Raw genomic sequence first — 13,583 nt, 5'->3', positions numbered from 1 at the left:
CCCACATCGTTAAAATCCCAACGAGCTCAGAATTATAGTCCACAGTTTTTTTTTTAAATTTATTATCTTAGAATTAACAGATTAATCTCATTTGGTTGTGGTACCAGCTAAAACAAATTAGATTATAATTATATAACATGATATAATCTCCAGCAACTTTAATTTTTTTATAGGCTCCAAAACACCTCTTCTATATTTTGCGACTAGCATTTAATTATTGGCTGTCGTAGGCTAAAGATAAAGACTCGTTCCTCGCGTAACTCAGCCAATGAGGTAACATATGCGGTAGTGTAGAGCGTCCATGGTTTTGCCGTAAATTAAGTACGTCATGTAATTTTTTTTTCCTGTCATCAGATTAAGACGAGGTTACTGTGGATCACAGACTGTCTGGGGTCAAAAACATTTTCGCGATAAATTTTCATTTCAAATGTAATTTTACACATCCTACAAAAGCTTGGTGAATACTTTCAAAACTTTATAAAAAAAAAAAAAAACCTCTTTTGGCTCAGCCTACAGGCGTTTTTAGATTTCCAAGTAGCTGTTTCTTCTGGAAATGTTTTCGAAACTTCTATAAACTCCTGGAACATTTTAAGAACTTTATTTTAATGACATCAAATATGTTCTCCAATATTACAATATTATCAATTAAACATTTTTTTTTTTAATTTTCCATGCAACCAAAATATTTTGAATGTTTTTAACTCAATGCATCCAACATTGACATTTCCTAAAATGAATTTCATATAATGCCTTCTAAGAGAGTTATATGCAATTTTCTTTTACCTTCAGAACTATTTTTTATCCCTTGCACTAATATGTGGTCGTATAAATAATTTCTTTGAACCAAGGCATAAGATAATATAATGATGGTTTATAATAAATTCTATAGAATTTGATACTAAGGAGGTTTTGAATTTTGTTTGATGTTAACCCCCTGTATTTACGGCAATAGTTCGTTTCATCAAAAAATGTTTCAGCCAAAATTTTTAGATGAAGTTAGGATTTTTACAATAAATTCTAACGGATTTGATAGTATATCTATAAAAAAAAGTATTTTTTTTTCTCTTTCAACCTTGTTACTTCTACCCCTTTACAGTAACGGTTTGTTGCTTACTAAAAATTTAAATTAGACAAAAATTTTAGACAGTATTTATAATGTTTACGAACAATATGAACGGATTTGATTGTATTCATCCTAAGGGAGTTATGAATTTTTGCGAGCACCTGTCATATTGACAAAGAGGAACTTACGTTCTGATACTGGTAACGTGTAACGCTGCATTACGTTGTCTGTGTCTGAGAAACAAAAGCGGCCGAGGAAAATTGAATCAGTCATATATGGTCATGGCTGTAGAATTGCGGCTCATTAGTGGAGAACTGGTGGGATGACGCAACAGGTGGCGTTATAACGACCGCGGGGGGTTTGGTGTGTGTGTGTGTGTGTGTTTGTGAGGGGGTGGGAGGGGGAGAAAGTCTTTTGTGTCATGGTTTAGATCTACGATGAGGCCTTTCTTAAGCCCGATCTACAATGGCATGGAAAAGAAGCTTGATCTCCCGGAACATTTACCATCTCGTCTGCTGCTTCCACAATGGTACGGGAACGTAACAAATGGCAACCAATGGGATTGCAAGTGAAAGGTTACGAAATATTTTCTTAATATATATTATATATATAATAGGTATATATAGTTAGGAAGGCGGGAGTCCAGACCGCGATGCCAGGTTCGGAGCTGGCTGGCAGGTCTGCACTGCTACATGCGGCCCGCTGACGTAAGACATGCCACGCGTACTTGGCCGGATTACCAGGGTCGTCGCTACGGGAAGCCTTCTTTTCACAGACGAGAGAGCCAAACGCCCGATCGTGCATCTTCTGTTTATTTTATTTGTTCATTGTAAATAACTATGGCGGTGTTGATAAAAGGAAAGACCATAAACAAGGAAACGGTATTTATTTGTAATTTTTTTTTAAGAGGAAAATACCTAATTGAAGAAACGTACTTCGTGGATTTGTATATTTTTCATACCGTATACAATCTAGGAAGCCTTTGTCTTCCACAAATATTCTCGGGACGCCCCATATTCCGTGAATGTTTATTTTGGACAACTCATGATAACTAATGGTCAATTAGGTTAGGTTAGCTACATTATAAATACTTTAAAACATTGTGGACGGTTGATTTGGTTAGGATAGCTACATCAAAGATACTGTGAAATCATGTAAACGGTTTCCTAGCTCTGGATAGCTGCATATTAAAAACTTATTTGCTAAGCAACCATAAAATGATTTTACAGTATTTTTAATGTAGCTATACTTACCTAGTATAACCAACCATCCACAATGTTTTAAAGTATTTACAATGTAGCTAACCTATCCTAATCGACCGCAAAATTTAATGCCACATTGGTTTATACAATTGAGATAGAACGGGGAAAAAAAAGCGAGCATGAACTTCGGGGAACTTCGGGTGTGGCCCTCTCGTCTGTGAAATGAAGGCTTCCCTCGTCGCTACCCCACTACCCCCTCCGCTCCCCGCGAACCGTCCTGCCTCGGCTTCGCTATCATCGCTGAGCGGCCTTGGGAATTCCGCGGGCAGCAACAAAGACGTTTAATTAGGAACTGTATTCCGCAGTAATACATTATCCCTGTTCACGCTAGGTTTGAAGCATAATCGAATTTACATTTTTCCATCACAACCAAACAAACGTGTTGAATTGATAAAACAATTTATAATCGACCAACTACGTTTATACCCTGAGTTAGGCCTTAATCACGGACAAAAACACAAAATTGCAGGAGCCAAACTAATTCAAGACACCACCTAATAACTGAACAAGAATGTTTGTTCGCGGACAAAAAAAAAAACAGGCAGGCGCGTTTGTGAAGATATAAACGAAAATACGCCATCTTGGTTTCAAAAGGTTTTTCAAAGCCATTTTGTCATTTAATTTTTAAAAAAATTTGGCTTCGGTGAAGCATGCAATACAACGCAGTGACATGCGTGAAGTTAATGGTGACTGTCTGCTACAGTTAATTTCCCCTGTGAAATTATTGACTTTTAGTATTTGATTAACTTTCGGAAATAACTTCAACTGCGACGATACTTTCAAAAGACACTATTCTACGGTTATTGTAAATCTATTAGTGTGTGATCTGTGCCTTAAATTTGAAATATTAACTGTTAAAAAATTTTTGTGGCATAAAAACTGCTGAAAACAATATGGTGTCTCTAGGTTCCTGTACCTCAACCCAAATGTAGCTGTGCATACCAGGAGAATGGCACGAGATAAAATCGCCAAATGCCAATACTGGTGACTTTTTGACTCCATAATTTTTTCCAAGTGAATATAAAAGAATATGTTTTCACAAAGCATACGTACCGTCAATCTGAATAGTAAATTGTTGGTCCAGACATTTCCTGTGTGTAATATTGTATCTAATATATATTTTAGTGTGTGTTCACATCGTTCGAATAGCGATATGGTTCTCGAATTTGTAATTATATTTTCTTAATGTTAACCACAATGATTTTTTTCCCCCTTTTGAATGGTCGAAGAGAACCGTGGTGTAGTTATCTGTTTTATCTCTAGTTTAATTTAAGCTTATAATATCTGTATGTATTGATACTGAAGAAAGAATATTGGTTTCGAACCACTTGGAATTATACTGGACGCTAAAACAACACCGCTACCATACCTTCGTCAAGGTGTCATTACAGGTTTATTATTACTTTTATCAATTAGAAACATTTAGAAATTTATCTCTTTTTTTGTTTGTTTTTTACCTGCCCCTTGCGCGATGCAAGCATTTCGAATTCAGGACGCCTGCTTCGTTAGTCCGTGAATTGATGGTGCTTTTTTTTTTTTTTCCACCCCCGTCCTTTCAAACGGACAGTTAATGGACGGTGTGATGCAGGACCGGCGCGCTGTATCGACTCTTTGTATTGGTGGATAGGGGTGGTGGAGAAGGGAGGGGGGGTATTTGGAGGGCGCCGCCCGTGTGTCATTAGGCCACCCCGCGCGACAGTTATTGTTTCCAGAAGTCCATTTCTCTCTGTCCACCCCTCCCCTCTCAACCCCCCAGGCGTTCGACAGCAGGTTTTTTTTTTTCTGTCCTGTCTCATATTGGGTGCCGTTCCGGACGGCAATCGCATCTTTATTGGCTGGGATATCGCCCTTACGGCCTCGCGAATGGCGCTTCTGCAGTCCCTCGCGTCATATGTCTCCCTGGTCTTATACGACATCCACTGTTTACGAGCCGGGTCTTAAATTCCCCCCCCCCCCCCCCCCCCGCCCATACTTTTTTTTTTATCTCGGCACGTGTGCCACTTTTATTTCATTTCCCCAGCCGTCTTTATTTCGTCGGTGCTTTTGAAGCGGTTATTTTGCTCAAGGGGTGGCCAAGTCAGATTGACTACGTGATACATCTTTTTTTGTCCATAGCCTGTATCCGAATACCAGCCTAATGGATCCACTAATAGTGCATCGTAGTGGGCGCTGCCATCGATGCGTTGCTTCTGAAATCTCACTAGGGATGCATTGGCGTTCATTCGTGTGTCTACTGAACTCAAGGATTTCTAGGGATGCGACTCTGTGCCTGTGTTCGCAAATGATTTAAGTTGTTTTTTTTTGGATCTCGAATCCCGTAACCTGGATTCGAATGGCTGCACCTTGACACTGGTTGTCATTAGTTTGCGGAATCACTCCCTAGCCAAGCACTGTAAATTCATTTTTTTGTAAATGTAGCAGAAATATCGTGTAAAATTACAGGTGTTTTGTAAAATTGGTACATTTACATTAAAAAAACTGTAGCACTATAAAATACTTTTCCCGGTAATACTGGGTTCGGATTCTCATCCGGGAATTTATTCTGTGTGTTATTTGAAAAACCGCTCCCTGAATGGCTTTCCTTTATCAACTGCGCACATTGATAAGCATAATAAAACAAAATAGAATCAAATTATTGAATATTCGATTGTCTTTTCCATGGTGTAAAAAATATGTTTCAATAAAACACCAATTAAAATTAAAATAAAAACCGTATTTCATAAATGCAAAAATAACCACAGTCATGCGTTGTTCAAATTATCAATATTTTTCTTGTAATATTAGAGTCTACAATTTTTTTTAGCATCGGTTGTCAAATTTTTCTTCTTCTTTGAACAATTATGGCTACTCAAAAAACAGATGAGGTTTGATAAGTTGTGCAGTACGTAATCAAAATTCTTTTACCTCCGATCATTTGAGTTTATCTCGACGGCCACTGTGTTACACTGCGATGCTTCTTCGTGCCGTTGTACGGAGGGGCTTTTTTTTTTTTTTTTTACTTTTTTGCTCTACGAGGAAAACTATATCGATCTTGTGACCACGGCGAAAAAAACGCGATGACGCGTGTGCAAACACACACACACACACACACAAACTCCAAGGGTGTTCCGTTACATTTAATGGATTGGTAAATTAGCTGATCGTAATTTCTTACACTGTTTACCTCGCGCTAAGTGCCCACGCGCGCGCAGAAACAAATCAGCCCCTAACTGTGTGTCATATAAGTACTTAATGAACATACGAACTTTTTTTTCGCGTGTAATGTTATAGCACCATGCCAGCCCCCTTTTTATTAATGAAGGGGGAACAGTACTGTAGACCTTCACCGTTGAGATACGTTAGTGTATGGATTGGGCATCTGTTCTAAAGTGTTGAGCCGTTGTTTGTTTAGCAAAACAAACCGTACCTTTATAAAGGCTAATTCTAGAATTTGTTTAATATCTTAAAAGGAACTCGCTAGGAATAATCGATGAAAATGTCGCCATGAAGTGAGTATTTTTAAACAAAGATGCCAACAACACTTCAGGATGGAGTTAGTAGGGGTATTTATTATTCGCGAAAATTTTATTCGAGACTGAGATTTAAAACACTGTAGCATCGTCTGTGTTTCGTGATCGGTAGGGACCCGAAAAATTCGCGGTTTCGATGACCTTCAGGATAGCCTACACATTCCTCTGTACACTCGGGCAAATAACGCCAGTTAATTGGCTGCTGAATTGTGAGTCGTCTCAACTGGTTCGCCCGTAATTCGTTACTTCTTTGGTTCAGGGTTTCTCATTGGCTCAGAGTCGCCCAGACGAACAGTGGGCCAATTGCAAAAACAGCTTAAAGGTATATTTATATATGAATTTCAGACTATCGCGAAATGAATTTGCGAATTTTTCTGGTCTCAAGTGATCAGGTTAGTTCCATTCCGGTACGTGTCTGCGGTTGGCAGTGTCTTCTCTCGCAGACGGCAGCCAATTACAAGGAAGAAACAGCTGGTGCGGGCATACCTCGTTGCAGTCAAAATGGGCGTGCACAGTGGCGGATCCAGGATTTTGATTTGGGAGGGGCTTGACCCAGCTGAGGCTAGGCTTTATCAAGGCAAACGCTAAAACAATAGTGGACCCAGATGCTTTTGGAGGGGGCTTGAGCCCCTTAGCCCCCCCCCTCTGGATCCGCTACTGGGCGTGCAGATGTGTTTTCGTGAAAAACGCCTGCCCCTGAAATTAAAAAAAAAATCTGTATCGGTTTGTAAATGGTACGTAAACACCTGGAGCTCTGCAAGCCGTTAGGTTACCTAGCCGGGCGAAACACTTAGTAAATAAATAAATAAATTTTAACAGTGGGTATGCCAAGGGTGAACCTGAAAATATCTGGATTTGGTTGTCGGGTCAAAGTTCACAGAAAAACCCGCGCGTGACCTCTTGGTTTGGAAAGGTGGAGGATGCGGTAAAAAAAAAAAAATGGTGCGAGGAATTTGATGGTTGGTGCGGGGGTTGGGTGAGGGCTTACCAGGCAGCGTTTTTCAATCTCCATAAAATATGTTCAGAGATAAGTCCCTCGCGAAGTAGCTCCGCCACGGGGGGAGCGTTATAATTCAAAAAAAGTCCCTGCAGTAAATTCTTCTGTATCAAACCCCGCGCGTCAACCCTGCTCCCAGCTTGCTTCTGCGGGGGGGTAATTACCCCATGCGTCCATTTTTGATTATTTTTTCGTCCGTGGCTCTGTCGTGGCGAGGGGGTTGGGGGAAGAGAGAAGGGAGTTATTTATAACGTCCTGTTAGGAAGTTTCGCGTTTTGCCTATGAATAATTGAAGTTACTGTTTGCGCAGTGCTCTACTAATACTGGACGTTTCGTGTCACCATGAAGGCAATACTTTTCGTTTTTTTTTAAAATTAAGCAGGGGATTAATAAATAAAACTTTTTGTTTTTTATTTTTCTTTATGTGTAACATCTTAGCGCTCGGCATACGGCATTTGGTGGGAGTAATTTAATGAATGCGACGGAGGTACAGGAGCGGAAATGTGTAACAGCGGTGCTGCCATCTGTGGCGGATGGCGTGGAGCAAAGGCCACAAAGACAAAGGAAAACGTAAAAGTATTAACTGTTTAAGGAATATTTAACAATATGGCAGTATTTTAATTAAATTCCTTGTTGAAAAATAGGTCCAAAGCCGAGGTTTGGTATTTTTTCGAGGTTTTTTTTTCTCGCTTTTTTCGGAACTGTTTCATTATATAGTTTAAAATTTCCGTCTGCTAATCGAACGATTCGATAGTCGACGTAGTGCTCCGAAATCTAGCGGCGAAATCTAGCGGCGGGTGCGGAAACTACGTGTGATTCACAGAATTATTAAAAAAAAGTTCTTTAAATTTTCGTGTCCGAGTTTCGTATTGTAGTTGTATTTGCAACATAAAGAACACCTGAATTTGTTCGTTACCGAGATTAGTTTTTACAAATCTCTGGCGTACCGTCGTTGAACATGCACCTGAAAAAAACTTGACCGTTCACGAAACACGGGCTATGCTACAGTGATTCAACAGCAAGCTAGTCTATAAATCATTTTCGCGAAAAATACATGTTCCTACTGCTACCATAATGTCACCTCTCCGTGCCACTCATGATTCTATCACTTTTTTCTCTCCATGTTGTTTGTCTGACTGTTTGACTGTAAATGGCACAGAAGTAATCATGCAATCTTAGACATATGTAAATTTTGTTCATTACAAAATAGTGATCCCAGATGTTTTGATTTGTGTCAGTACCTTCAATAGTTAAGTTATTTGCAAACCGTTCCCTGAATAGCTTTCCAGCATTAACTGTGCATATTAAAAACCACGATGCAACAAAATAAACTCAAAATTTTTGAAAATTCAGTTTGATTTTCCGTGGATTGAAACATTGTGCTCGAATTAAACATCAGTTAAAATATAATAAAGTGCACCAATTTTCGTAAGAAATACTCAGTATCATCTCTAAAAACGTATTTAACATATGCGAAAGTAACCACAGCCATGTGATCTACAAAGTTACAATATCTTTGTTGTAGTATGTATTACAAACTATTGCTTGGCAACTGGTTCTCAAAGGAATATTTTGTGAAAGTACAGAACAATTTTTTTTATGTGTACAGTCCTCCAGGGCGAGTCCAATAAACCACGATCCAGTGTCAACGGTAATTCTAGTGTACACTCGTTTGAATTCTAGACTTTATTTTTATTTTTAAGGCCACAAATTAGGGATTATTGAAAATGTTATCACAGTAGTAGTCATTCTGAAAAAAAAATCAATTAATGGTTTAACACCCAATTTTTTTGTCACAGTAAAAAAAAATTGTAGCAGTTAGTATAAATAAGAAGACTTTCCATACAAGTGTTACGATCAAAAGAGTTTGTGAGTGTATTAAACAGTTTAAACCAGGATGACGTCTTTAAATTGTCGACTCCTTAGAAGTAATAATAAAAAAATACATATCTGGAAAATACAACGTGGAAAAGGTATTTCCAAAAATTATCATTACAAGCTTTATTTTGCAAAACACAAAGTTTCAGACAAATTCTAATAAATATTTAAGACATTTCAAAGTTGTGTCTACAATTTTTTTTTTTTTTTTTTTTTTTTTGCTGTCTCGTGCACGTGCGGCAACACGGCAGACCGAAACAAGGACAGCGCTAACGGCAGAGACCGTGCGTTGGAGAGAGAGAGAGAGAGAGAGAGAGAGAGAGAGCTAGAGAAAGAGAGAGAGAAAGAGAGAAAGAAAGAGAGAAAGAGAGAAAGAGAGAGAGTGTGTGTGTTTGAGTGAGAGTTTAAACGCGCCAGCTTCCTTCTGAACGGCTGACAGAACGCCTGAAGCTCGCTCGCCGATGATGGGCGGATCTTCAACCCCGCGCGCCAACAACGTTTCAGGCCTTTGAAACGGACGTCCGCGATTGTCGCGTGCGCGCGCGAGGTCGGGAGAACGTTGCCGTCGCGATAAGGCTGCCCCACGCCGCCGCCGCCGCGATAAGGCTGTGGCCCGTGGTCGCTATCTCGCGCAGAACCGACCGACTTACCCCCCTCGACGCGAGCTGGCGTCGCGCGTGTCTGTATGAACCCCCTGATTCCTCCGACTGGCCGGGTGGCGCGACTAGGGTTCCAAGGCGCTGCCGCCCACGACGGCCGATGACCAGTCGATAAGGTCGTGTTTCACCGCTCCGGGCCGCGCGTGTAGAACTACTTGAACATTTACATGAAAACAACTCTATCACTTCGAAATGGGTTACGGATTCTTACCCGGGCATTTACGCTTTGTCGTCCCAGTATCTCCAATAGTTAAAAGTCATTTCTAAACCGTTCCCTGAATAGCTTTCCAGCATTAACTGCGCACATTAATCAGCAAAATGAAGTCTTTTCCGTGGTTCAATATAATTGTGTCTGAATGAAACATCAACATAAAATATTTAATATTATGCGCCGATCATCTTAAGAAATAGTAATGTCTCGAGAAATCTCTCTTGTAGTATTGCAAACTATTTCTCGGCAACCGGTTTCCAAAGGAATGTTTTGTGAAATTACAGAATTTTTTTTTTCCCTTCTGTGTAACAGATATTCAGTTGATACCGATACCATGGACATGACTGACCCACAAAGATGGGCAGTGGTGTAGTACCCACGTCATTGCAGGTTTGCACTGCATGTCGTGGGAAAACCCTGAAGAATGATGGACAACAATGATAAAGTACATAAACGCACGTATTTCAAGTCAAAAGCAGCTGATATCAAATATTTGTATCTAGAGAGCAGAGAGAATTGAATTTAGTGCTTATATATAGTGTGTGTATATATATCAGGGGTGCCCACAAAATGGGGGGGGGGGGGGGTAAACGACGCAGACTGCGTCATTAAAATTTCAGGGGGGGGGGGGGTTAAAAGACGAGAAAAATGTATATATTTTTTACATAATTATAGCTTCTAATGTGAAAATACGTTTCTGGTGCTTTGATAATTGAAATGGATCTTGTGAATCAAATTGGCAACCCCGCACTTTCCTCAACAAAAGCAGTTTGGCATCTGTCGGTTCAGGATGGAAATATTACCTAATATGACCGAAATTATTAATAGAAAATCAGTTTTAATTAATGCAAAATGTGATAAAATATAATACTAAAAAAGTATAATATTATAAAATAATTGAGTAAATCATTGAGAAAATGGCATAAAAAAAATTCGGGGGGGGGGGGGGGGGGGCGCATCATTAGGTTAGGGGGGGTGAGTCATAGTGTTTGGGGGGGGGGGGGGTGGGTGGGCACCTCTATATATATATATATACACACATATTATATATATGATATATAATACAAACAACAACCTTGGCCAACTCAGCGATCAACAGACGAACCCAGCGATGAAACCAAACATATTTTCTGGACAACACAAACGACGACGGCACAGATGAACACAGTAAGTAGTAGGCTTCCTAAGACTAAAACAGTTCAGACGTTTCGGGAAAATAACATCTGATCCCGTCAACAATAATGTGCAAACCGGAATTGGCGTGCATTCATAAATTTGTTATTAAATCAATATTCCCTATTGCAAGAATAATTCAAAAAACAAATATTAGATTAGTTTTTTAATTTAGTTCATTACACCAAAATATTTTGTATAACCAAGCAAAAATTACTTAACAATATTTTGTCAAAGACGTCTCGGAAGAAAAATAAATTATAGTTTCAAAAATTAGTTGTAACTATTTAAAGAGTTTAATGTAAACATTTTGAGTCCGAAATGTTAATATTGTCAATAACTAATCTATATATATATATATATAAATGAAACCCGTTTTCCTTGGTCACGGCATCACGCGTGAACGGCTGGACCGATTTCACTAATTTTTTTTTGTTGTGTTTGCTATGGTCAGGAGAAGGTTCTTATGAAAGAAAAAATTAAGAAAATTGTGCGGAAAATTAGAAAATTTAAGAATAATGAATTCCTATTTCCCTTGGTCACGCCATCACGCGTAAATGACTGAACCGATTTCACTAATTCTTTTTTTGTTGTGTTTGTTATTGTCACGAGAAGGTTCTTATGAAAGAAAAAATTTAACGAAAAATTAGAAAATTTAAGAATACTGAACCACCATATATAAAATTATTTCCAAACTAACCCAACACTTTGTACAATATAAATATTTTTAAAGTAACCTTATGACATTCAGCTTTAAGCGTTTACAGTTTCCAGTGCGGCTTGCATTTGCAATGTCAATAAATAAATCGCAAGGGCAGTCGCTAAGTGTATGTGGCATCAACCTAGAAAATCCATGTTTTTCACATGGCCAATTATATGTCGCCTGTTCCCGTGTCGGAAAACCATCAACATTATTTATTTACGCGCCAGAACATAAAACTAAAAATATAGTTTATCAAAAAGCATTAGAGTAGAGAGAAGCAGTGAGGGGTACAGAGACTATTAGTTGATTTATAGAGCGCGCGTGGTATTGAGCTCATTGTTTACTTAAAAATGCCAAGTTGTTCAATAGCAATTTGTAAAAACATTAGTGGAATTATTGAATCCTATGGAATAAACACTATTTTGACAATATATATTTTGTTTTTTATTTAATTAAATTAGTAAGGTCCTTTTCAGTTATAGTGATACCAGGGAATTATGGATTCATTTTTATATGGAGGATATTATAGATTCCAGTTCAAATTGAATAGGTACTCATACCTAAGATAGGTCAGCTATACAAAATAAAGTAGTGCATCATTGCTACGCTAAGGCGGTACGAAGTTCGCCGGGTCAGCTAGTAGCTGAATAATTAAAGTAGTCGTTAAAAAAAAAACTATAAACAGCCCTCCTACCTCGGTAGAAAATTTAAAGAATTAATTGATCACAATGGCGTACATATAATATTTTTTTTAAAACACAATGAAACGGCACATATTATCTAGTTTTTATAAAGTATATACCTAGGTACAAACAAAAACTATTCATTAGTCTCAACTATGCCCAAATAGGAATGTAATATTATTGTCTGTGAAAATATTTGCAGTAGTTACTTGTAACATAATTAATTCAATTATTTTTTGCCTGGGTTCCTGGCTACTGTTATCCAACAGCGTATCAATCGACGACCCTTATCTTATCGCTAATTCCTGCTCAGCCACTCCATTAGGCAGGCGACTCACTTGGAAGTGAATAATTATGGGATGGTTTTCATACGCGCCGGCGAGAATTCGCGTTGGCACTTCTCCGTCTTTGGTCGCACGCAATTCCAATTCCCTTTCCTCTCTTTTTTTTTGTACTCCCCCCAATCTTCGAGCTCATTACTTCTCTTCACCCGTTTCCGTCATGCATATCATTATCTCGTACTCCGCCGTGTATACACCCCCGGTGCGTACACTCCAACCCGATTACACAAAATTACATTTCATATAAATGCACTATTTATTTTTCAGGGTTCCTGTAGACAGGGAATATCTGGGAAAACAGGAGAAACGCAGGGAATTGTAAAGGTGTCATAAAAACCTGAAGAACACAGGGAAATTGAAAAAAAAAAATTATGTTGCCAAACGGGGTTGATGATTTTGTTTTTAATACCAGTATGTTCCTTTAATGTCTTAAAACCCGTCTGTATTTTTTAATTACAGTTTCATGCGTACTTGAAAATCATATTTGCTTTCACCATATTAGTTAATTTTGAAAGAAACAAGTGTATTGATTTCACGATTTGAAGCGCGATGAAATGCCGGTGATCATTCGCCTGGCCACGATCAATAATGAACTTTTTTTTAACGTTTGATCGAATATAGTGGTTATGTGTCAGAGTGGTTGTATGGGAGCGTTGCTTGCACAGCATTGATGAAAAAGATAGCTACAAACCGTGTGCTGTTCAAAAAAACAAAGTTTCATTACCAGTTTACAACATGTTATGTGTGGTTGAAAAATGTGTTTCCATAAGTATTCCTTTAAACATACGGTGTGCACAGCTTCAGAAAAAAAACCACGCGATTTTAAAACTGCTGTAATATATCAAGAGTGCTGTCTGTTTACGAACAAGACAAAATAATTTAAGAATACGGTGAGGGCGCATGTTTTCTGTATTTAGTTTTCGGAACTAAATTTTTAGGAGAGTGCAGATGGCTGAAAACGCATGTTTTCAGGAATAATGTTTAGGCATGAAAAAAGCGGTGAAGATTCTTGAAAATACTCAAGGTACTTGCTTGCATCACAAGTTTATCTTAATTTCTCAGTTTTATAATGTTACGGTCACCGCTCAAATGTCACAGTTGTCC

Source organism: Bacillus rossius, chromosome 16 (assembly GCF_032445375.1).
Source record: "Bacillus rossius redtenbacheri isolate Brsri chromosome 16, Brsri_v3, whole genome shotgun sequence".
Taxonomy (NCBI): domain Eukaryota; kingdom Metazoa; phylum Arthropoda; class Insecta; order Phasmatodea; family Bacillidae; genus Bacillus; species Bacillus rossius.
The sequence above is the reverse complement of the archived record's forward strand: the minus strand, read 5'-3'. Positions refer to the sequence as shown.